This window comes from Camelus ferus, chromosome 6, assembly GCF_009834535.1.
Source record: "Camelus ferus isolate YT-003-E chromosome 6, BCGSAC_Cfer_1.0, whole genome shotgun sequence".
NCBI classification, from domain to species: domain Eukaryota; kingdom Metazoa; phylum Chordata; class Mammalia; order Artiodactyla; family Camelidae; genus Camelus; species Camelus ferus.
The window spans coordinates 74769406-74793384 of NC_045701.1; the positions used below are offsets into that span (position 1 = coordinate 74769406).

The following is a 23979-nucleotide window of genomic DNA, read 5'->3' on the forward strand; positions in this document are numbered from 1 at the left end:
GAATCTTATGTCTGTCTTATGTTAAATTTAAAATGTGTATTTCCATTATTTGGAAAGTCACTTAGAAAAGTTCATTCTTCAATAATGTTCAAAAAAAGTCATGGCTCTCTCATACATTTGTGTTATATAAAAACTAGAAACTATCTTCATATCTCCTCATTAAAAACAAAGCCATGTACACAGATAAATCTTTGTGCAGAGTATAGCTGCCTGGCATAACTTTTACTCCAAAGAAGTGATACTAGACAGAGAAAACTTGAGAACCACTCTTTTTAAATAATGCAAGTACTACCAGCATTAATTCATTCCTTTAAAATTGTTTGAATGCATGTGATGATTCACTGCGGATACTATTCGTGCTTGAATAAACGTATTTAACTTTGTATATTGTGGCTGTGGCAGATACTAATGGATGTTTCCCAGTATCTTTTCTTCTTCACTTTCTTTTAATAGATGAACCCACCTCTCCCCCTTCACCCTCCTTCCTCCGTCCTGTTTTTCAGAAACATGGTCTCCTAGCTACAGACTACATTTCCCAGCATCCCTTAAAGCTAAGTAAGTTCATGTGCTAAAGTCCCAGGCAATGAGAGAGGAGCAGAATTGTCATCTTTCATTTCTGGGTCATCTCCTTAAAGACACTTGCCCTGGACTCTCTCCTACTCCCTTCTTCTATGGGCTGTAGCACAGACACGGCGGAAACCCAGCCTCAGTAATGCCAGTGAGCACGACATCAGGGAATGGCAATGCAGCAGAAAGAAAGGAAATTGTGTCCTTTAACGACCTTCACCACCTGGACCGGCGGGACTGTAATGTGAGAAATACATTTCTACGTAAGCCACTACATTTGGGTTTTATTTTGTTTTAAATTTTATTTTTATTTTTTTAGATACAGCATCTCAACCTCTACCCCGAGGAATGAAGAGTTTTACCTTGTTTTTCAAGAAAAAAAAATTTCAATTGTAAAAATTGCCCTTAGGACTTTATGGGACAGATTTTTAAAAGTCTGATACGTTAGACTGAACTTTGTGAATAGTCATTATCACACCAAGGTTATTACAAGGGCTTTTCCATTGCTCCTTATTTGGTAACAGTATTTTGAGTTCTAATAGAGAATACTTAATTGTCAATCAACTTGGTTGGTTTTTATTATGAGCATGCTGTTGTTTGTAATGAAGTAGCAGTTTCTCATTTCTTTTACTAACCCTGCCAACAAGCGCTGGTTGGATAAACTAAAGACCTTTCAATTTGCCCTATACATCTGTTATTAAACAAAACCATAAATTAGATAAAGCGACGGGATTCTCAAAAGAGAGTGTCTTAAAAAAAAAAGTTTATCAAATTTTAACCTCAAAATAAGTGTCAATTTTGTATATCATAATCACTGATTTCCGTTAAATTTTGTTGACTATTGGAAACAGAATTTGACTGTATAAGTCAAGAGCCTAGTTTTGTGTACCTTCAGTAATAGGGTATCTTGCATCAGTATTTTTATTATTAGTACAATAAATAACTATGAGATGGTTTATTTTTCAAAAATAGCGTCAATTAAAAAAATAGTTAACATAAAAGAATTAAGAGTACCAGGTCACGGTGGAACATAGTATAACACAGACAGAACGTATCAAAGTTATCATACATGGCCACTTACATAATTTAACTCAATCACACATAGGACTGTCTTAGACCAGCTGACTTTGGAAAATAACTGCACTGCTAATATTCAGTCACTATCAATAATTTTTAACTTCAGAGAAGTTAAATCAGTTTCTTCCCCTTGCTCTCCCAATAACCAGTGACAGCTGTTGTAGTGGAAAGAACGCTTGGCTAGGAATCAGGAAATTTCATTGTTAGCCCTGGCTTTCCTACTTACGAAGTGTGAATTTGGGCAGGTCATTTAACCTTTGTGCAGGGTAACTGTAAATTTAGGAAAAGATCATCTATAATAAGCATCTTGGAAAATAAAAAGCTTTATACAAATTCACAATAGTATGTATATATATGTATGTGTGTGTTATGTATGAAAGACATCATTAATGATACAAATCCACCTATAAATGTATTTGTTCATATATACATATGAACACACATATATATATGTGTGTTCATTATAAAGATACACACACATACACATTAGTTAATTGAGAACTTTTACTTTTTAGGATTTATGTTCTGGCTGCTTCTAAAATGAGTCAAGACAGCTACAGATTAACATACAAAGCAAAGGTGCAATGAGAAGCTTTAAAATGAAACAAAGTCCACACAGATGACATTTAAGAAGTATTTTTTACTGAAGCCCTCCTGTTCTTCACTGATGGCTGATAGCAAAGCAGATAAGGGGACTTCTGTAGTAATAACAGGTTACTAGTAATTTACTGAGTACTTGTGAACTCCCCACTGCCAGCCACAAATGAAAGTTAGAATCCTACAATGACCTACATCTAACCATACAGTCTCACCCATATCCCATTCCTCTGTCCCTCTCTCCCTGGGTGATCTGGTTAATAGGTCAGCTCCGCCAGAGTTTTCTGGTTGTAACTTCTGGGAGGTGTCACGTTCCCACAGTGGAGGACAAGGAACACATTCATTAGGCTTGTACCCTAAATACGGCAGGATTGCTACTATAACATTCTTTTAAACTTTTTCCTAATGATTATCTTTAATCATGAGATTAAGGAACAAGATGACAAGGATAAGAATGACTAACCTTTCCTTTTCCTAGTCCCATACCACATCATAGTGTTATGTGAGCTACATTTCTTTTTACATACAGGAATTAACTTCATCATGAGGTGGAGGATAATACAAACACCTTTGATTCATCAGCTCAGACAATACCATGCTACTTGAAACCATCCATCAATTTCCTTTGAGCTTTATTTTAAAACAACCAAAAGAAAAGCATTGCATTTCATGGCTTCAATCCTTAACATGAACCATAAATAGATTAGACTGTCTTTTTATTGGACAGATTAGTATTGGCAGTCATCTACCTCAAAATGAAACTTGGCAGAGTAAAATCACTAGATTAACATTGGGACTAGCAAAAGATGACACTGGGAATTCTCCCCCATGCCCCAGTCTTTTAAGAAATGATAACATATAAAATCAGTTAAAAATCTATGCACAGATGACATGAAAACAAAAAGCAAAAGCTGGTCACTGAATATCATTTTAGCACTATATTCTACTGCTGTGCTTGGCCTCATTGCTTAACCAAAGCATCACTCCAGAAGGGTCTTCAGGCATTAAAAAATGCTCACAACTGAGACACAGATCTTTCAGAAGCTGAAATTTCTTCTCCAGACTCATAATTTTATTTTCTGATACTTAAAAGAAAAAAAAATCCCTAAAGAAGAATTCTGCAGCAATGAGGTCAAAGTTGGCCACCTTAGAACTGACCCATAATATGCCTTTCTTCTAAAGAAGACCTCCAAATGCAGTCTCATTTAGTATCACAGTGTACCTGCCAAATAGGCTGCAGAGAGCGCCAGCCCTGTCTGACAAATGGAGGCCTGAGTGTCATCCCAGCCTCTCGCCACGCAGACAGAACAAGGGGAAGGAGTGATGGCCACAAATTCTACTCATTTCTTGAATGTGCATTTGTGAGCTATGTCAATGGCAGACTCCTCAGGCAGGTTCAGAGTAAACAGAATACATTGGGAATGCTAGTCCTTGTGATTTGAATTTATCCAGTCTCACAGAGCAACTGCAAAGGGACAAAATGTATGCAAGTAAACATAGTTTAGTTGATCCCGGACTCACCTGACTCCTCTTGTCCTCTTGGGAGCTGTAAATACCTGCCCAGATTGGCAGGTGTCAGCTAGAACAGAGACAGTGGAGTGAGAGAGGAGCCCCAAACCCTTAGTCTTCATATGCCCCCCCTCTCTCTGTTCAAACATCCTCTTCATTCTGATTGGCTTCTGGTTCTCTCACTGTCCCTTGTCTTTGAAGTGTTCTCCACTCAGCAGCATTCAAGGTTAATGTCTCTTACTCCCCCAAAGCATCTACGCACGTCCTGGACATGTATGTGTATTTCCAGTGACCCAAACTGACAGAATGGGAAGTAGCTTCTTGCAGCTCCTTTTCCTGGAGACTTGTCTCTCCCTTGCACTGCTTGCCTTGGCTCTTCTAGAAGGCTATGCGAGGTTATCTGTTCTTTTCACCCACAGGTTATAAACCACAACATGGTTCTGTTTTAAAAAGATGATCAGTGTGGCTGGCATACCACTGCCAGAAAGAAAACTCAGGTTCCATATTTGAACCTCAACCTCATCTTCTAAATAAGCGTCTCCAAAAATTATGAACCCATTTTTGCCTTTCTCTTTGTCATCTTTTTAAACAGATTAACAGTATTTCCTTTCCTAATCTGATTTTTTTCATTTTTTTTCTGTATAAAGTTTTCTTTATAAAATTTCTTCTGACAAAATTGAAGCTATTGGTTGTTTTTCTAAAAAGAAAAAAAATCTTTATTCCTAGCTTCCCACACCATATTTAAGAATGAACACGTGATTTCCAAAGAGCAATAACTGGAATAATTTTTTGTCATTCCAAATTCATTACTTGACTGCAAAAATGAATATTCAGGTCAAATTCTGTCATAATGGGACAAAGGAGTTTCCAAGTTCCTTTCCTGGGGTGAAATTTATTATACCCATTATTAAGTGAAAGCAAAAGAGAAGCTTAGGAATCATACACCTATGCATTGTCTTTGCTTTCATAATGGTGTTTGATGAAATGGCAGATACTCAAAATACCTTTTTTTTAATTTCGTCATGACCATTTCTAATAACCAGAATGTGATAGCATGACTCCCTACATGTAATTGAATTTTACAGCTTTGGTCTACACAGTGACTGCAAAAACATTTTTACAAAATCACGTTTAATTGAATTTAACTGATTTCTGCCAAACAGACGAATATCAGCTTTCTCTGAAGACTTCATTTCAGTGAAATTCAATTAGTAATGAGATTTAACATTTTCAACAATAAATTTATAACATACTAAATTTAATCTCCTGAAATCTTGAACCAATGTATCCCTTCTTCCCAATTACTCTAGATGGAGATGTACTGAATGTCCTCTCAGAATTCTCAAGTGTTGAGTTATTTTTGATTCAGAACATTTCCACTGGTTGCCCTTGAGTAGACATGCCATATTATCACATTACTTTTGGAATCTCTTTAGACTGTGACCGACATTCTCAGCAAGGCAACTAGATATGAACACCTTCTCCATCACTTTTTTAAAATGACATCTCCCTTGAGTAACTGGTCACTTTGCAAGGTCTCAATCCACTGAGTTGAGTACACGTGTTATATATTCCAATGAACTGTAGGATTTTTTTTTTTGCTCAACTTAGAAGTAACAAGAACTTTATTAATATCTAGCCACATATTTGAGTTGTGAAGTTCACCACATTGTCCTAGAGAATTACATTCCTCAATATTTGCATTTTCTTTCTTCCCATCCTGCACTCCAATTAATACACATACAAGTATCCCCCACTTTTGGAAAGTTTGCTTTACGCAACTTTGCTTTCACAAAAGGCCTATGTCAGCCCCTGTTCTCCCTTACTGGAAGAAATCTGAATAGAATTTTTGGTTTTACAAAAAAAGATATGTGGTTTTTTCTTCACATTATGCCATTTTAGCTTATTAAAGGTTTCATAGGAACCCTGTTTTCAGGTAGTGAGGGAAATGTGTGTATGTGCACACGTGTTCATACATCTATAGTTAAAAAGTTCTAGGTCAAGTCCCACCTACTTAACTCACAATTTAGGCTTTGATTAAAAAAAAAAAAAGGTTTTTTTGAGGGAGTAGAAAGATACAAACTTTCAGTTATAAAATAAGTAAGTCATAGAGATGTAATGTATACCATGATGACTATAGTTAATAATCCTGCATTGCCTATTTGAAAGAGAGTAGATCTTTTTCAGTCCTTATCACAAGGAGAATAATTTTTGTCACTATGTATGGGGAATAACTGGTCACCTTGCAAGGTTAGATGGGGACAGATGTGGTGAGAGATAGATTTATTGTGGTGATCATTTCTCAACATATACCAACATTGAATCATTATGTTGCACACCTAAAACAAATATAAAGTTATGTATCAGTTATACCTCAATAAAAAAGAAAACTTTCATGAAACTCTTAATATTGGTCTCTGTGAATAAAGCCAGGGTATGCTCTCTTTCACTACAGTCCTTTTCATATGGTCTGCCTGCAAAAAATCTGTGAAGTCATTGTCTCCTTCTCTTCACCTCCCTATGCCAGGTGCCCAAGTCTTCAAAAGTGTGTTTAAGTAATGAAGACTTCAAATGTTCTGTCCACTCCCAAGATATCTTCATTTAATGAAGAATGAATCTTACTGAACTTCTAAACGACAGGTTTCCAGATACCCTTGATGGCGGTAGGTGGAACTAGGGTAGAAACACTGCCAGTGCTTTGAAGGGAAGAGAGCAAGAAAGCAAAGTGGCAAAATACATAGCTTGCAATTCTAAAGAGCAAAACTGTACTAACTAATAACAGTGTTTCGACATGTTATTCCTGATCTTTACCTTGCAGAGTAGGCATTATGATCAGCCGCATGCTTACAAATAAGGAAGCTGGAGCTCCCAGTTAAATGGTTTGCCCAGAGTCTTTCAGCAGGGAGGTGGCAGAGCCAGGACTCACACCTGTGCCTCTGCATTTTACTAGTCTCGGAAGGCTTTTAGGAAGGGTAAGTGAGAGCTCAAAATCTCCAAGTATCAGCTCCAAGTAATGTGGAATTTGTACAGAGAGGTTGGACCGGAAAATAAAAATGGAGAATCTAAAAATGACTCTCCCTCCATCTTTTTAAAACCCAAGGAAATGAGAGAACTAAAATAGAATGAATGTGGGCTTAAAAGTCAGAAAGCACTGGGTCAGATTCAGTTTCTGCCATTATACTGGCTCTTACTCTGGGTAAATGTTACTTTTTTGTTGCCAAATTCTCTCATATAAAAATGAATATAAGAATATCTACCTCATAGGCCTACTGTGAGGATGAAATAAAATAACTCACATGCAAGTCTCAAGACAAGTGCCCCACTCATAGTATGATTATAATAAATGGCCCTTCCTAATCCTTTCATCCATTGTTATAGTTTATTTACAACCTTTAAATAGATGCAAAGGAAGAGGCTTTTAAAGTCCGTAACAACATACTCTCTTTTAAAATTTTTTTATTGAACTCCAGTTGATTCACAATGTTGTGTTAGTTTCTGGTGTACAGCATAGTGATTCAGTTATACATACACATATTCTTTTTCACTATAGGTTACTACAAGCTATTGAGTATAGTTCCCTGTGCTAGATAGTAGGGCCTTGCTGTTTATTTTGTATACAGGAGTTTGTACCTGACAGTCCCAAACTCCTAATTATGAGCACTAGACCACAGCTGTACCATCAAGCCTAAGAGCATGAATTCTGAATCCCAACTTCTGGCTCAAATCCTGGCTCTACTCTTTAAAAGCTGACACTCAGCTCTTCTGTGCCTCAGTTTCTTTATCTGTAAAACAGAGTTAATGATGGCACTTACTTCAAGAGATTTTGTAAGATTCAAATTCATTAATACAAGTCAAGTGCTTATTACAGTGACTGGCACTTACTAAGGGCTCTGTAAATGCTACTGTTACTAACCAAGCAAATAATACAACGCTAATTCTCAATCAGGGGTGACTTTGTCCCCCAGGGAACATTTGGTAATGTCTGGAGACATTTTTGGCTGCTACAACTCAGCAAAGAAATGGCCTCTAGAGACTAGAGGCCAGGGATGCTGCTAAACGTTCTACCCAAGACAATCCTCACAACAGAGAATTATCCCGTCTAACATATATCAACACTGCCAAGGTGGAGAAACACTGAGTTGAGAAAAATCACTCCTGGTCGACAGAGATCCTGAGATATCTTCCCCATGGGGCATAAGAGGTCACTAACCAAATATTGCTAGAAAACCAAATACTCCTACAGAAACTGTACCCCATTTAATATTCAGTAAGATAATACTGGGAAAAGTAAAAATTAATTATTAAATGTATGGGATATATTTTAACAGTGTGTCTTAGAGTTATGTTAAAGTGCTCTTTTAAAAGAGTAATATTTCTCATTAGAATCACTACTCTGAAATTCACTGAGTAAGAATTCTGAGAGTGGATGAGCCAGGACGCATGAGGGCTTTGGAGACCGCAGGGCCCGTAAAAATTAATGCTTGCAAATATATCTGGATTCCTTGTCCCATAGGACCCAGCAAGTGAAAATGGTCTGCCTATAATGGCTACTGGGTAGGAAAAAAAGTGGGCATGAATTTTTACGCTCCTTTATTTGTATTTTCACCCTCCTCATCCTTGCCCAGATACTTTGTGAGTGATGGGATTATTTAAAGAACGCTAAATGCAGAGGTTCAAAGCATCTCTCTCCTCACAGGCTCAAGGGTCTCAGGTGAATTCAGCAGGATCCCGAGCTGGGAGGGTTCCTTATCACCCTCTGTGTGTGCTTCTCTACATCTCCTCCACTTGAGTTGAAGAGGATATGCTGGCAACTTGAACCAGAAACCAGCAAGCCCAGGGGATGGCTCTTCCTTACTTACCAAAACAAAACAGGCTTCCAAGTCTGAGGAGGGAAACAGAGAGCTCTCCATAAGGAACACACCTTTAGTCCTGACCTTCATTATCTGGGGCTTAATGGTTGGTGCTCAAGGAACTGAAAAGTTTCAATGAGGTCCCTTTTCCTTCTTAAGTCATTAGTAGGGAGGTATTGCTCAAACAGAGAACACTGTTCCAGTGAACACGAGACAGATGAAGAAGTATGACCCCTTTCTCACGCTTGCCGGTGAGATCCACCAGAGAGGCTCATGTGTGACAAGGATGGACTCTGTGTTGTCCGCCATGTATCGAGGGAGGACTCTTTGTAATATTCAGATTTCAGTGGGCTGAATAATGGTACCCCAATATATAAGGTCCTAATCCCTGGATCCTGTAAATATGAGCTTCGAAAAAGGGTCTTTGCAGATTCGATCAAGTTAAGGACTTTGAGGTGGGGAAATTATCTTGGATTATCTGAATGGGCCTTAAATGTAATCATGAGGTGTTTTTTTTAGCAGAAGTATAGTGATTTACAGTATTTTATTAGTTTCAGGTATACCACACAGTGATTCATTTTTTATAGATTATACTGCATTTAAAGTTATTACAAAACAATGATTATATTTCCCTGCACTATATATTCTTGTTGCTTATCCATTTTATACATAATAGCTTGTATCTCTTAATCCCATACCCCTATTGTGCCCTTCCCCCTTTCTCTCGCCCCACTGGTAACCACCAGTTTGTTCTCTATATCTATGAGTCTGTTTCTGTTTTGTTTTCTGTATTTTTTTTTAACTTTTTAGATTCCACACATAAGTGATAACAGAGTATCTTTTTCTCTCTGACTTATTTCTTTACGCATAATCCTCTCTAGGTCTATCCATGTTGCTACAAATGGCAGAATTTCATTCTTTTTTATGGCTGAGTAACATTCCATTGTATTTTAAAATACATATATACATATTTTTACTTTTAATATACAAATATATACATGTATTTTTATGTACCTATATACATCTATATAGAGATATACATATACGTATATACCACATCTTCTTTATCCAGTCATCTGTTGATGAATAGTTAGGTTGCTTTCATCTCTTGGCTACTGTATATAATGCTGCTGTGAACACTGGAGTGCACGTATCTTTTCAAATTAGTTTTCATTTCCACAGATGAGTGTCCTTACAAGAGAGAAGCAGAGGAAGATCTGATATACAGAGAAGAGGAGAAGGCCATGTGACCATGAGGAAGAGCTTAGGATGTGGCCACAAGCCAAGGAATGCTGGCAGCCTCTATAACTTGGAAGGTAGAGAAATGGATTCCCCCTTGGAGCCTCTGAAGCAAGTGCAGCCCTTGATTTCTGTCCAGTGAAAACGATTTTGGACTTCTGGCTTCAAGAACTGTGAGAGGATACATTTCTATTGTTTTCAGTCATCAGTTTGTGGTCATTTGTTTCAGCAACAACAGGAAACATACACTGGTCATGACTGTGGATTCTTTTCTCACAGGCCTCTAGTAGCCTAACCTAAGAGGGAAAGAGGAAGTGAAAAAAGAAGAAAAAGAAAAATTAAAAAACAGAATGCAAGTAAGAGATAAAAGAAGAGGAGCAGGAGAATCAGGAAAAAAGTGGAAGAGAAATAACTCACTGAATGGTCCAGGTCATATGAACCATATGAGGGAGAAGTTCACATAGTCCCTAAATTCCAGTTCTATCTACATGGTGGATATTAAAGCTATGCCTAGGTCTGGGTCAGAAAACAATCTGTCTTTAAAACATCTTTATGATCCATCCAATAGTTATAATGTAGCTTACTGAATTTTTTCTCATCAAGGTTATCAATGACCTCCTTTTGGTTAAAAACGGTAACCCCTTAGTCATCAAGTTCTTTAACCTGATTTGCCAACACTATATAGCCTTCAAAACCATGCTCATAACCTACTTCCTCTACAAAATCTCCCTTAATTTTGTATTTTTCCATTTTCTGAACTTTCATTATACTCACAGGAAGTATGTATGTTATTTCTGTCCCTCTAGAAAGAGGTCAGAAATGCTACCTGCTAAATATCCCCAAATGTACAAAATAACCCCCTACAACAAAGAATTCTATTTCTTCTCCCCTCCAGTAATTTGCACAAGGCTGATCTGTAATAGCCCTGTGATGACTACCTGCTACTCTAAGTTCAGTAATATAGATGGTCTCATCTTCTTCATTCCTACCTATTTATTTTATTATACAATGCTGAATGGTATTGAGAATTATATCCCTCAGGCATGTTAGGTCTAAATCATAAAAAGCATACTGACAAAATTGTCTTGGTGGTTAAGAAAATCCACTCATAATTTCAGAAAGATTTCCAACTATAAGAGTTGAGGCCAGAAAGCATTTCTCATTTATCCTAATTTAACTCCAAAATGCAATTAACTGCAACCCCTCAAGTCTCGAATATTCAAAGCATCTTAAGCTTTACTTTATTATCAGAAAAGTTACAGGTTTGTCCTAAAATACACCTCAAGATACCTGCTCTCTGATATTTATTTCCCAATATGCAGCAAGTCTCATATAAAAGCAAGCTAATTTTTAAATTGATATATGGTTCTGGCTTAAAATTTCCAAAAGGAAACTCTGTATTTTGGGGCCTGTTTATACTTTTCATATTGCTCATTTGCATCCAGTGTAACTGAAATTGAAGCTCAGTTCAGCAAACTATCCCAAGGTAAGTGATCAGATAATCGCCCATGTGCAAACCATTATGCACACACGTGGCTGAAGAATCTAGTGAAGGACATACAACTGCTGGTGAGCACTCCTCATGATTTCACTTAAGTGTAAAAAGACCAAAGGCACACTGTGGCAGTCCCATCATGTAAAAGCAACGAATATAAACTACGTCATGTAATTAAGAGTCACAAACACACAGAGAATGAAAATAAATTAAATAAGTGCACTAATTAACATACTCCAAAACAGAAAACCAAGACTTAAAATATTATACACCTTAGTGAAATAACAGCTGCTCCTATTAAAAACTGTATATTCCATTAGTGTGCTATTTTGTAGTTTATTGCCTTTCTCACCTTGGAAAAATTATCTTTCAGTTATACGGCCCATACTAACATTTTTTGGCCTTCTACAAGTAACAGCTTTTGAAACTGGACATTTATCTATCCATTAAGCCAGTTGCTTGAGAAAAGTTTTCACTTTTTTTTTCTGGCTCCTTCAGAATGCTCCAAAAGAATGATTCAGAGAAATTATAAAAAGATTAATTCATAATGATGAAATGATGAACTTCATAAAACGCAAATACACCCCTTCCCACCTAATGTGTTATCTGTGTGTCTATAGCATCATGCATCACAACATCCACATGTACCAGATTTCCAGTTTGATGACTTTAGTTTGTCCAGAATAATGGTTAGGATCAAAAGGCCCACACACCCTGGAAAGCACAGAGGGTTTTAAGCAGAGAAAAAGGTCCTTGACTAGGCTGATATTACCAGGTTCCTTTTCCCAACTTTTCAAAGAGAATCCAATCCTATAGGTTGTAGCTCATTCTCCTGTTAATGATAAAATCTTAATGTTCTACTACCACTTTCTGATGCCCTGAAACGTCCCTGTCATCCTAAGAGAACTCTATCACTGAAGGGGAAAACAGTTTTCTTCACCCAGGGCCTTTTTCCTTGTGTTAATATTAATATCCCATGATAATATTAGCTCTGGAGGAAAGAATTTGGTGGCAAAATTCCATATTTACTCATGAAATCCACCCCCAACTTCCACACACACATTTTAATGGCAGAAGGAAAGCTCCCCAGCCCCACCATGCTCTCTTCACACTTTCCCTCATCTCCTGACACACACTCTGGTTTTTGGTATTGTTTTTTACCCCTTGCTGACCCAAAAGCCAATTTTATTAGTAGAGGCTCCCCATTAGGCATAGTCTAGTTTGTATTTATTAGGGCAGAAAAGTATTTAAGTTTAAAAAAGTTACTTGGCACTGGCTCGAGTGTAGAGACAGGAAATGGAGTCTGCTCAGTCCTCTAGGCTCTGACCCCACCTGACTGCTCTTTTTCCCCCTCCCTTAGGCTTCAGGAAGGATGTATGAAGACCTAATGCATCATCAAGCCTCCAGAAGATTTAAGCAAGGGCAGTGGAGTTGACAGCAGTTGCCTCTCCTTTCCTTCCTAGAAATGCTGTTTAAAAGATTTGCTGAAAAAAAGGAAACTCCTTAGTGTCATTAATTCTTTAAAGAGTGCAACGAATTTTGCATCTTAAAATAAAAACCATTTAAATGGCTGTTTGCAAATGTACTTTGCCAAGTGACAAAGTACATGCATTCAAATGTGGGCTCCATACTTACTAATGCGTGGTCTTGGGTAAGTTAGACAACCTCTCTGTGCCCCAGTTTCCTCATTTGAGATATATTTTCCAATGAAAATGATAAATACCAACCTCATAGGGTTGTTGTGAGGAGTAAATGAGTTAAAATATGGAAAGTATTTCAGAATAAAGTTGGCACTCAGTAAATATCTGACTAATTAATATAATCTAACAGAATAAATATGCCAATTCTAGAATCCAAATAGTTTCATCCCTGACTGGTGTACAGTTCTGAGTGATCCATTGCTCTTTAGTAAAAGGAGACAAGAATCTGAGCTCCGTGGAGATTTTCATGGATGAATTGGATCAGGCCTTAATGGTAAAGGTAAGAAACTTTGATGGTGAACCACAGTGTGCCATGTTCTGAGCCTGGCATTTTTCATGTGCCGCTACATGCAAGACTCCTAACAGTTCTTCTGAAGTAGACACAATTAGCTCCACTGTGCAGATGAGATAAATGAGATCAGAAACGTTAATTACCCCCAAATCACACAGCCAGTAAGTTAGGTGGAGACAGGATTTTAATCCTACACCATTTTAAAGCAAAACATAACATACAAAAAGGAGGATGGCAGATTGTGCAAGTAAGATGATTCAACGAAAAGGTCATTATTGAATAGATCATTGACAAAACAGGTTTATAATCCAAATATGGTTTGGTATCTCTTAGAATTAGCTTTGAGGTAGAGATTCAGACTATACACTGTTCACTTCTAATCCAATGAAGAATGCCATTGTATATTTCAAGGTAGATTCACAGACTATCAGAGATAGAGAGCAACCCAGAAGACTATTTAGTCCAACCTCCTAACAGCTAAGAGACACAAGTGAAATGGCAGGCTCAGTGTCATACAGGTGATTAGTAGCTGAAGTAGCCAGGATTCCTCTGGACCCAACATTCCTCCCCTTCTGGCATCCAGTATAGCCAACCAGGACACCATGGTTTTAAACCCACCCATTTAGATACGTGTAAATTCTAGTTCATTTTAAATATCCCCCTTCCTACTTTAGCATTTAAACCTAAAAAGAATATTAGGGTGATAAAATCCTTTGGGAAGATAATAAATAATATGAATATTCTCTAGTGAGAAGCAGCTTCCATTATCTAGAAGCTTCTATTTTTAAAAACTGACCAAAACTCTGGTTTTGCTGTATTTTGTCAAAAAAGAACAAACATTAAATATTGTCTGGGTAGGAGAAGAGCCTTTTAAAGGGAAAGTATTGCTCTTTTTCACGCAGAGAGGAGTTAAAAAGATCTTTACATTTTCTGTTGTTGCTGTTAGATTATATTTATTCACCAAATATTTACTGAGCACCAAACAGCTATACTAGCAGAGTCTGGCTTTTCTTGCATATTTCACAGCACTCATTACAGTGCTGGGCTTTTGGCAGTAACTGATTAATTGGTGGTATCTTCTCCTATGTTCAGTATATTAAACGACTTCAGGACAAAAGTCACTGAGGTTATGTCAGTGATATTCTCCTAAGGAGGTGAAGGAAGGAGATGGCACTTGACTATTCTAAGGCTGGCACTGCCCCAAACCATGCAGCATGAAGTGTACTTTCTTAGTTATAATATCATCAGTAACGTGAAGTCCAATGTTTTACAATTTCTTTCACTGTGAGTGCATCAAAGGTTTATGATCAATAGTACTACATCTTAGGCTGGCAAGCATCAGGCTGTGCGATGGCAGCCATGCTAAAAAAAAACACACTATCTAATTATGTCCTAGTACACAGCTCTATCATAGGGCTAAGCTTTGTTCATGTGGGCTATAAAGACAGATGAAAAGCACATTATCCACTGCTCAGCAATACTGCGTTATTACAAATGTAACAAAAAAGCTAAAAATGCCAGACCTTGGTAAGCTCAAACTTTCTGACCTAAACTTCAAAATATGCAAAACATTACTCTGGTAGAAAGAGATTTGGATTGCAATAGCAAATGTGGAGAGAGAGGAAGTAATAAAGGTAAAGACAAAGAAGGATGGAAGGACACAACTCTAAGTGATTTTTATAGCAGACACTTAGCCCAGGTCAGCAAATAAATTACTAACTGACAAGAAACTGGCATATGAACTAAGCGAGTTTTTCAAGCCAAACATCCTGAAATAAAGGAATGCTGGTGGGCTGAATAGGCAACGAAACCAAAATTAGCCACAAATTCACTGGATATTGGCAGGCCCACGAGGCCTAGCAAAGATTTACCTGCTGTATTGTATACAACTTCCTGCAGATGATACTGAAAAGTCAACAATCAAGGAGCAAGTACTGTTAATTCACTATTTGGGTTTCTCTGCTTTCCCTAAAATGCCATATTGCAAAATCAACCTAGGACTTAAGGAATCAACAGTACAATCTCAAAGATTTTGTTCTGCATTAACCATCCAGTGGACTAGTCCTGGCGAGCTATATGGTGATGACAAGAATCTCTACAAAAATCCACAAATATGATGGTCAACATATACTTAGGCCTCAATTAGACACTCACACAAACACAAGAGGGATGGTGCATGCAATGATAACACAGATACTTTATGGATATCCATTATGGGAAATTCAGCACATTTCATGCTCAGTAAATTAGTCATTAATATTGGTGACACAGGGATATTATCTGATTGGTGTGGTTTTCATGGCATCATGGCACTGAAAGCAAAGTTTAAACCCTTAGGTGGAAATTCCAAGAACATTATGATTCGAATTTTCATGAATACAATCAGGCAACTGGTCTCTTAAATGCTGAAAGACTGCAAATCTGGCTACTGAGGTCAGTTAATAAACACCATTTGCTCAACTGCAGTAGGGAAGGATGGTTGATAGTGTAGGTGTGGTTAGTTGAGTTATCAAATGCATTTTGAAGACTTGAAATATGCCATCCACTGTGCTAGACAAAACACAGTGCCTTTATTTGAAGAGCTTACTGCTTAGTGAAGCATCTTGTAATTCAGAAATATATTCATTATATTTAGAGCATATATACATAATGCATCAATGAAAGATGCTTTCTAGGCACAACTGGTTGCATTCAGCAGTTTTCTACATAGCTTTCAAAGAGTGATTCTGGATACAATACTGATTGAAAGCGTTAAGATGTTCAATCTATGATGATAGCAAAACAATAATAAAAATCTAACTCTTGGTTCCTATTACACACACTTTTCAATATGCTAGACCTTTGGCTAATAATTACAAAAATGCACTGCACGTATTAAGGTGGTGATGATTTACTTTGGTCTGGCCTTCCCAAGTTCTACCTGGATTTCAAATGTTAACAAATGTCTCCTTACACAAGTTATGGGTAACTTGGGAATTAGCTGCCATGATGCTACCAGTAAAAGATAAGTAATTATTCTGTTGGTAACAGGCAGTGTTACTTTTATAAAATTGATTAAACATCTGCATAAAGTCATGGTGCTGATCAGTACCAAAATAAACATGGATGTCACTCTGGTGTTTTCACTTCGATGAACTCATCATGTATTATATTACGAAAGTTTGTTTCAAATGTGTTGTCTGCACATGTAGAAGGACAAAGAAGATTCCTTACACACCCATCATGCTTTCAATATATGACACCTGAGTTACAGACCCCAGAAAATTTTAACTTTTTCTTCTTTAGATGCCTACTTTGTTTCCAGTTCACTTATAATCACTCTGAGAACAATAAACATTAAATATTTAAGGGTAATGACAACTTAAGCCAGAATGTCTACTTGCATGAACATTGCATGGGAAAGTTTTTCTTTAGCTGCTCTGTGGTACCATTGTCTGTGACTGTACATCCCACTGAGAATACAGAGTCCCAAAGGGCAAAATTAAGGGTAGAGAACATCTGACCTCAATCATGGGCGTCAGGATAAGAAATGCATAACACATGGTCACAACTCAAAAACAGTGATCTTGAGGTTACTGCAGATGAGGATGGCAGCTGTTCAGTTGGACATCTGGATCTCTGTGGCTCCAGAACTGGATTGTTCTCACATGAGATCTGCCTATGAGAAGCTCAGCCCATCTTCAGTAACAGGTCTAAGAATCTGAATGAAATCTTCACATAGTGCCCAACAAACAATAAATTTTCACACATACACAAGATCCTTGTTTCTGGAGAGTGAATGTTGCCCAAAAGCAAAATATTAAAAGGAGGATCATTTTGGGGTTGCATGGCTATGCCCAAGCTGACCCTGCACCTCTAGTGTTCACACTCCAAACAGATCAAGCATGATGTAAGGGTTTTGGCTGGCTTCCTGTATTATTTAATACTATCTAAATACATGTAACTGTTAACTTACTTTTTAGAAGTTCAGTTTTGTTCCCTTTTCTAAGAAGAGGAATAAATAGCAAAATAAGGATGGGTCTGAAAGGATAGCATATGCAAGTTTAATTTAGTATGAAAGTCTAGTTGTATCAATTTTAAAATTGTGTACTATGTAACTATTACCACTGGTAAGCAGGAATTAGGAAGTATATTCATATTTAAACACACTTGTCCAGCTAATCAACTTTATCAGTGCACTAAACGAAGAAACTAGAATTCTTAAAAATCACAAGATTAAGATTGGTAATGTGTACAGAAGACTTTTTTTAGCCAATTAAACCAGACATAATAGGTTCATATTCATTAACGAATGATATAGAAATGGACAGACAATTGAATTAATGGAAATAATGTTTTCTTGGGTGGAAGGTCACTAGTCCTGAGTAACCTATAAATGTTAAGTATGTTGTTGGCACAGTCTCCATTTAACAGTGGAAAGATTTTTCGAAGCATATGTAAGCAGGCATAATAAAATGCACCTGTAAATTCATGTAGGCTGGTTTTATAAAAAAAATTATATAGCCATTTGGTACAAATTTCAAACCAAAATATAAGACATTTTAAACACATTTTGAGGGGTTATGCTATTTGCTCAATTTACCTGGTTTTGTTATTTATGAAAGACTTGTACATTTCAGTATTTTTATTGCTGCAGTTGGCTAGTGGGGGAGTAGTCCTTAGCAAAGATTCTGAATGGGCCCTATCGCAGTGTAGTTGCTCAAAAAATAAGAACTGTTCCAGAAAAACAGACTTTCTTTGATGTATAACATAGTGTAATATTTAAATCAATTGTTCAGAAATTGAAAGTTCTTGAAAATATTTGGTTAAGATACTTTAGAATTGGAGAATTCTGTACAGATTTTGATTTAGTCCTTTTCTAAGTAAAGGGAAAGGGGAAGCTACTTAATTACAAACAGAAAAGTTTAAATTAGCAATTATACATAATGGGGGGGTGCAAAAATGTAAGATAAAAGGCCACGGCAAATTATATATGTCCAATAATTATCAGTCTTTCAAGGACAAAGAGCTGGAATGATACAGTAAATCCCCTCAGTGGCAGACAATGAGGAAAAGCTGGATGGATGAGACTGAATGTTCAACAGTCACTAAATCAAAATCTTTCTTAAGGTGACAATGTCAGAGTCTGGAAATGCTACTCTGAAACATAGTGGATGACTGTGAGCCGCTGGTATAGACAGGAAAAGATAAAATCACACTTGAAAAGATAACCCAGAATCAAATGCCCCAAAGGAGATCACTCCCAAGTTCCTGAGAGGGAAGAAAATAGGATTAAAATTCAGCTCCAAAGAAGTTTATACCCTTTTGATAATCAAAGACTAGTTTGCTCTTCAAACCAGAGAGAAGAGCTACACCTTTATGTCCTGAGTTACATGGATGCCTCGATGAGGATCTTGGTGAATGACTGAGACATCTGGTTAACAGAAGCCTGCTAGGACAAGCAGGTGAGCAAATGGCCTCCAATAGTAAATCAAGCATCTTTGGAAGCTGCTTTAAGTCCCTTGTTCTGGGTGACTCTCGGGCCTAGATTCATAGTTCAGAAAACTGGGAGAATATATATTATTAGAAACCAACTTTTAAAAAGGAACCCTTGCACATCACCTGGAAAAGAAATGATTTTTTTGGTTTTTGTTTTGGAATAGAGACTAAAACTCTAGAGAAGGCTACAGTCAAACAAACCTTGAAGGCATGGCTCTTGAATGTGAGCCTTTATGAGAATCACCTCGAGGACCTGTTAGAACAAAGACTGCTGGCCCCACCCCCAGGGTCTCTGAATCCCTAGGTCTGGAGACAGTCAGAGAATCTGTGATTCCACCAAGCTCCCAGGTGCTGTTGATGCTGCTGGTTTAGGGACCACACTGTAAAAGTCAGTGCTTTAAGGAATACTGGAAAAAAAAAAAAAAAGGATATGTATTTTCCTCACAGAAAACTAATCTGTCCTCAATGGAATCTATCTCATCGGTGGGTTCACAAGCAGTTAAAATTTAAAAATGAGCAATGACCACCACTGTTAATTTGGAACAGTCAAACTAACCTCACAAAAGGCTTCTCCAATGGAAAAAATGGGAAACTCTTTCCACGGTACACACTGGCTTTACGGCTGTGGTCTTAGTCAAAGCACAGAGTGAACCTTGGCCAGCAACATGAGGTCTCTCAAGCTTGCAGCTGTTGGGAGGAGGCTGCTCTGCCAGTGACTCTGGGCAGGAAGTTCCTCGTTAGAACTGATGCATCTATTTTATTCAGCTCAGAGGAGAGAAAAAAGGCAAAAATCTCAAGATTTCTCCAAACTTCTTTTAACTGCCCGACCTCCCCAAAGCCACCATGTTAGATGGCTTTGCTGCCATGGCTGCTTGACTTCTGGTAATGGACAGCTCGAGGTTCTGTATGATGGCTAAGCCATAAATCACACCTACATCTTCATTCACGACGGGTTTAATGACAGCATAAATAAAATAACAATTCATAATGACACACAAGCACAGGGCACTCAGACCGAAAAATATCTGAAATAAGGCCACTTTGCATCCTGATCCAAACTTCCAGAAAGCTGTCCATAAAGAGCTTTAAGGATTAGTGTAATTTTCACCAGAAATAGGACTTTACAGTGCACATCAGGTTCAAAGGGCTTCTCACAATGCTGCTTTCCAGGACCCTGCATCAGATAAAGGATGGAGTGCCACCACAGTTCTTTCTTTCAAGCAAACAGTTTAAAATATGTGTTGTTGAAGGCAACACAGCTTCCTCTGTGTTCATATCATTTTACAGAACTCCTGCCATCCTTCACTCCCTTATCCAGCTAAGTGCTCAGCAATAATGGACAAACAAAATCTAAACTAGCATTACCACCACCCTAGGGATAACTCTAAATGAGTTATGCAGTATGATCTGATAATAGCTGGCTTCAAGAGCTGAAAAAAAAAATCTTGTAAAAGGCATATATTAGAAATTTAGATTTTAAAACCTATGTGCAACATGACACACATTTTGGGAATTGCTCTTTTGGCTTTAAGGTAAAAAAAGGTGATAGAAGTAGAAGTAGGAATACTGCTTTAAAAAACAGGCATGCATCACCCCACAAGGATGAAGAGAAACAATCTTGTTTCACTAAGTGAAGCCTCTCACACCTGGTTAACGGATCAGTCCACTTCATTAGAAAAAAAAACTTCAGTGTTTCACATGTTAATCTCACTAACTCTTTACTGTGCCATTTTCCTAATGTCCTGAAGGGCGTGAACAGGACGAGAGAGCAGGCCTGCAGCCCACAGGCTGGCCCAAATCAAGGACACTTAAGCTCCTTCCAAGGATCCTTGAGGAAATGACTATGGATCCCAGGGCAAGAAATGAGACCCATTTGGAGGGAGAAAATACAACCAATTGAAATACACCGTTTCAAGAACAAAGAGAGATGCATTATCTTAAAGTACAAGTTTTCTACATTATCGGCCAAGTGGGCCTTTTAAAAGGCTTTTGAACCCCTGGTGGCTTCAAATGATTCAGAAATACAACCGACTAAATTGAAACATTTGTAAGAAAAAAACAAAAGGAAACTAATTTGATGGAAGACCTGATACTACAAAAGTTAAACGTATCCTTTGTCACCGGCAAAGCCCATTAAGAATTCCAGGAAGTAAAACCAGAATCTGGGTAATAAAGTCTAACCTTTTTTTTATTCCTTGGTGCTCAGTCTAGTTTCACTTGCTCTTAGGGTACCACGTCCGGAGGCCTCGCATCCCGAGCTTCGGACCAGAGTTCCCAGTGCCAAACGGCTGCGCCCAGCTCCTCAGCTCAGCTGGCCGCGTGCGGAAGTGCCGCTCACCACACTGTGGTCCAAGATGGCTGTGGCGGCCGCGAGAAGAGAGGATGCACCAGGCTGCCTGCTGTCGCGAGAACTCCGCCCCTCCCCTCCCCACTGAGGAGACCCGGATGACGTAGCCCCGCCCACAGCCCGTGGGGTGAGGGTAAGAGGTGCTCTAGAGCCTCCACACCGGTCCATCCTCTGCTCAAAGAATAAAGCTTCCCTTTGGTTCTGAAGCAAACTTTGGTCTCGTTCTGTTGGCTCGACCGACACTGAGCAGAAGGCCCCTTGCTGGGGATGGACTCTGGAGGGTCGGTAACACTTAATATTTTCTTTAAACCATTCTTTAAGTCAGAATTTAAAGGAGACTGTCAGTGATTAATGAGCATATAATATTTATCCTCCTTTCCCTCAGAATAAGACACTTTATTACTTTTAAATTATAACATCTGAACTATTGGTAGTTAATATCCACTTTGTTTCAAAAAAATTTGCTCCAAGCCAGTATTCTGATCTTTTATTTCTAGTCAAGTATATCGCCAGGATGACACAGAGCTCCAATATTTAAGGATAAACGGTAACTTCTGTTTCTGTTTAAATAATGGCAGTCAAAATGCTTTACCAAAGAATAAAAAACGAGAGGGCGTCAAGTCACAGTAATCTCTGGAGAGACAACGGAAACAGTGTGGGCATGAACGTCCAGCATCTGCCAGTTAGAGAAAAACGTTCACTCTAAGGAATGGCAAGTATGCAACGTCAACACCTTAAAACATAGCAAGTTACTGTTAGAATTACAGGTGATAAATGTTGTACTACAGTAGCACTTTTTCTTTTCATATTCCCACGTATATGCTCAAAAACATAAGGCTTTACATTTTGAAAGGTAGAGGTCATCAGATTATGTATTGTTTCAACTGTCCTCCTGAAAGGGAACGAACATGCTGTTGTGCTTAGAAATCCAAAATACTCCTGCAAAGAGTAAGGCAGCAAGTTCACACCCACAACGGTCTCGTGGCTTTGAACCACATCAGAGGCGAGCTGTGTTATGGAAGAAAAGACACCCAGCCACAAAGTACTCCTGGGCACTCAACCATGGGAGTAGTCAAGGACACATGACATTCAAATCCTTTTCTTAAATGGCTGGCACTGAAAGACACACAGGTGCCACAAATCCAGGACAAGTCAGCTCCTTTGTTGTAGATTGTAGTGGTATCAGACTTCACAGGTCAACAGTAGGGGCTCACTTGGTAGAACACTGAGTGACGGGTTTGGTTTGGATTTGGGTAGGCACAGGGGTGGACAGAGCAAGAGAGGCTAAGATAGGACCGAAGAGGTTAGAATTTGAAGGTCTGGCTGGTTTCACCAGAATAAAGTAGATTCGTGTACTTTGTTACTAATCAAAAGCAAGGGAGACTTCTCTGAAATTTGTCTGGGGACTTTCAATCAAAGCTCTGCTTCAAGATGTAAGCACTTCTCCTAACCTTAGCTTAGATGTGTCGTGTTTTGTATGGAAATGAAACTAAATGGCATCTTTCATGGTTTAAATTTTTTTTCTCAAATAGGGATAAGCTGATATGTTTTTACTGCTAAACATTTGAGAGCTTAAAAGTTGAAAGATAGAACTATTTTTATATCATACTTTAAAGCATGAAATGCCTTTAGATACAAACTCTCTCAAATTTACTTTCCAGCTTAGTTTTGATCCAAGAAAACCAGATGCTTTTGTGAGGACAGCTTCCTCATTTGAAGGCCATGAAAATCACAAATTTCCTTTTTTGTTTTGTTTTAAATTGAGAGAAAATAGTAGGACAGTTTGAGACGGGGTTGTGTAAGAATCTTGGAAAAGGAATAAACTTACTCGATGCTCATTCACATTCTTGGCTACCATATGATGTGCAGTTGGGTTTATAGTATAAATCCTGAATAAAACAATTTGAGACACTTACCCCTTCCTAAAAAATGATTTGCTAAGTAAATATATCACCTAATTATATGTACGAATTTGGTCCCACATAAAACAATTATTTATAAGTTTCAATACAGATTAGAGAAAATGTAATAATTACTGATCCTAAATATAAATTTTTTATGATTAAAAGTTGCTTTTATTATAGACTACGTTGGAGGAAGAAAATATTCTTTTACACAATTAGCTTTCCATCTGCTGTCTGATGCCTCTCGAGGATGCCCTGAATAAAGCTGGGTTCCTGATGTTGATTTTGCACGAGAACCTCCTGAGACATGCCTCTGGAATCTCCAACCCTGCGCTGGGAGCAAGAGGGAGACATAGAGGCAGAGACAAGGAGACCCTCATTCACCCTCACAATGATTTATAAGTGACTCTGAAAAAAAAATTCAATCTGAATCTCAAGTAAACAAACATGTTTTTGTAGCTCAGGAAAGAGAGCTCTCGCCTGCTTGACGACAAGCCTACGGTGCTCCCACGCCAGCTCTGTTTCATCACGAGGCCAGAATTCCTGTCCTGATCATGTCTGTCCCCCTGTTGATAGTGCTGCTGGTGTGCTTACATTTCTTTTCTGACGTCTCGCTCTCTGAGTCACTCATTTCTACATCAGGGACGTACCTGTCATTCTCACCGTCAGATTTCAACTTGCTTTTCGCCCTTTCCTTGGCTGGAACTCAGCCTCCACCCAAATAGGGGCAGTCTGAGTGCAGGTGGCAGGCCCCCTCCTGGGCCTCCTCTATGTGCTTTACATACCACTGACCCAAGTCTCAAGAATGTACTACAGTTGAAAGGTGGAAAATGAAGAAAAACAGGCTTAACTGGTTTTCTTAGCTAAGTAGGTAAGCACTTTTAAATCCACATGACCTTTAAATCCCAATGCCTTATGTGCACT

General features: G+C 38.2%; 1 long non-coding RNA gene across 3 annotated transcripts; it reads left to right on the forward strand.

The window, feature by feature from the left end:
• The first annotated feature begins 276 nt into the window (after window positions 1-276).
• Window positions 277-13003, forward strand: LOC116664370. 3 transcript variants are annotated; one of them, XR_004320882.1, is made up of 4 exons: window positions 277-830; window positions 6278-6413; window positions 9783-10268; window positions 12695-13003. It is a non-coding gene; the product is annotated as an uncharacterized LOC116664370 (long non-coding RNA). The 3 variants fall into 3 exon arrangements; XR_004320880.1 differs by lacking the exon at window positions 12695-13003 and having other exon boundaries at window positions 9783-12684; XR_004320881.1 differs by lacking the exon at window positions 12695-13003 and having other exon boundaries at window positions 277-811; window positions 9783-12684.
• The last annotated feature ends 10976 nt before the right edge of the window (window positions 13004-23979 follow it).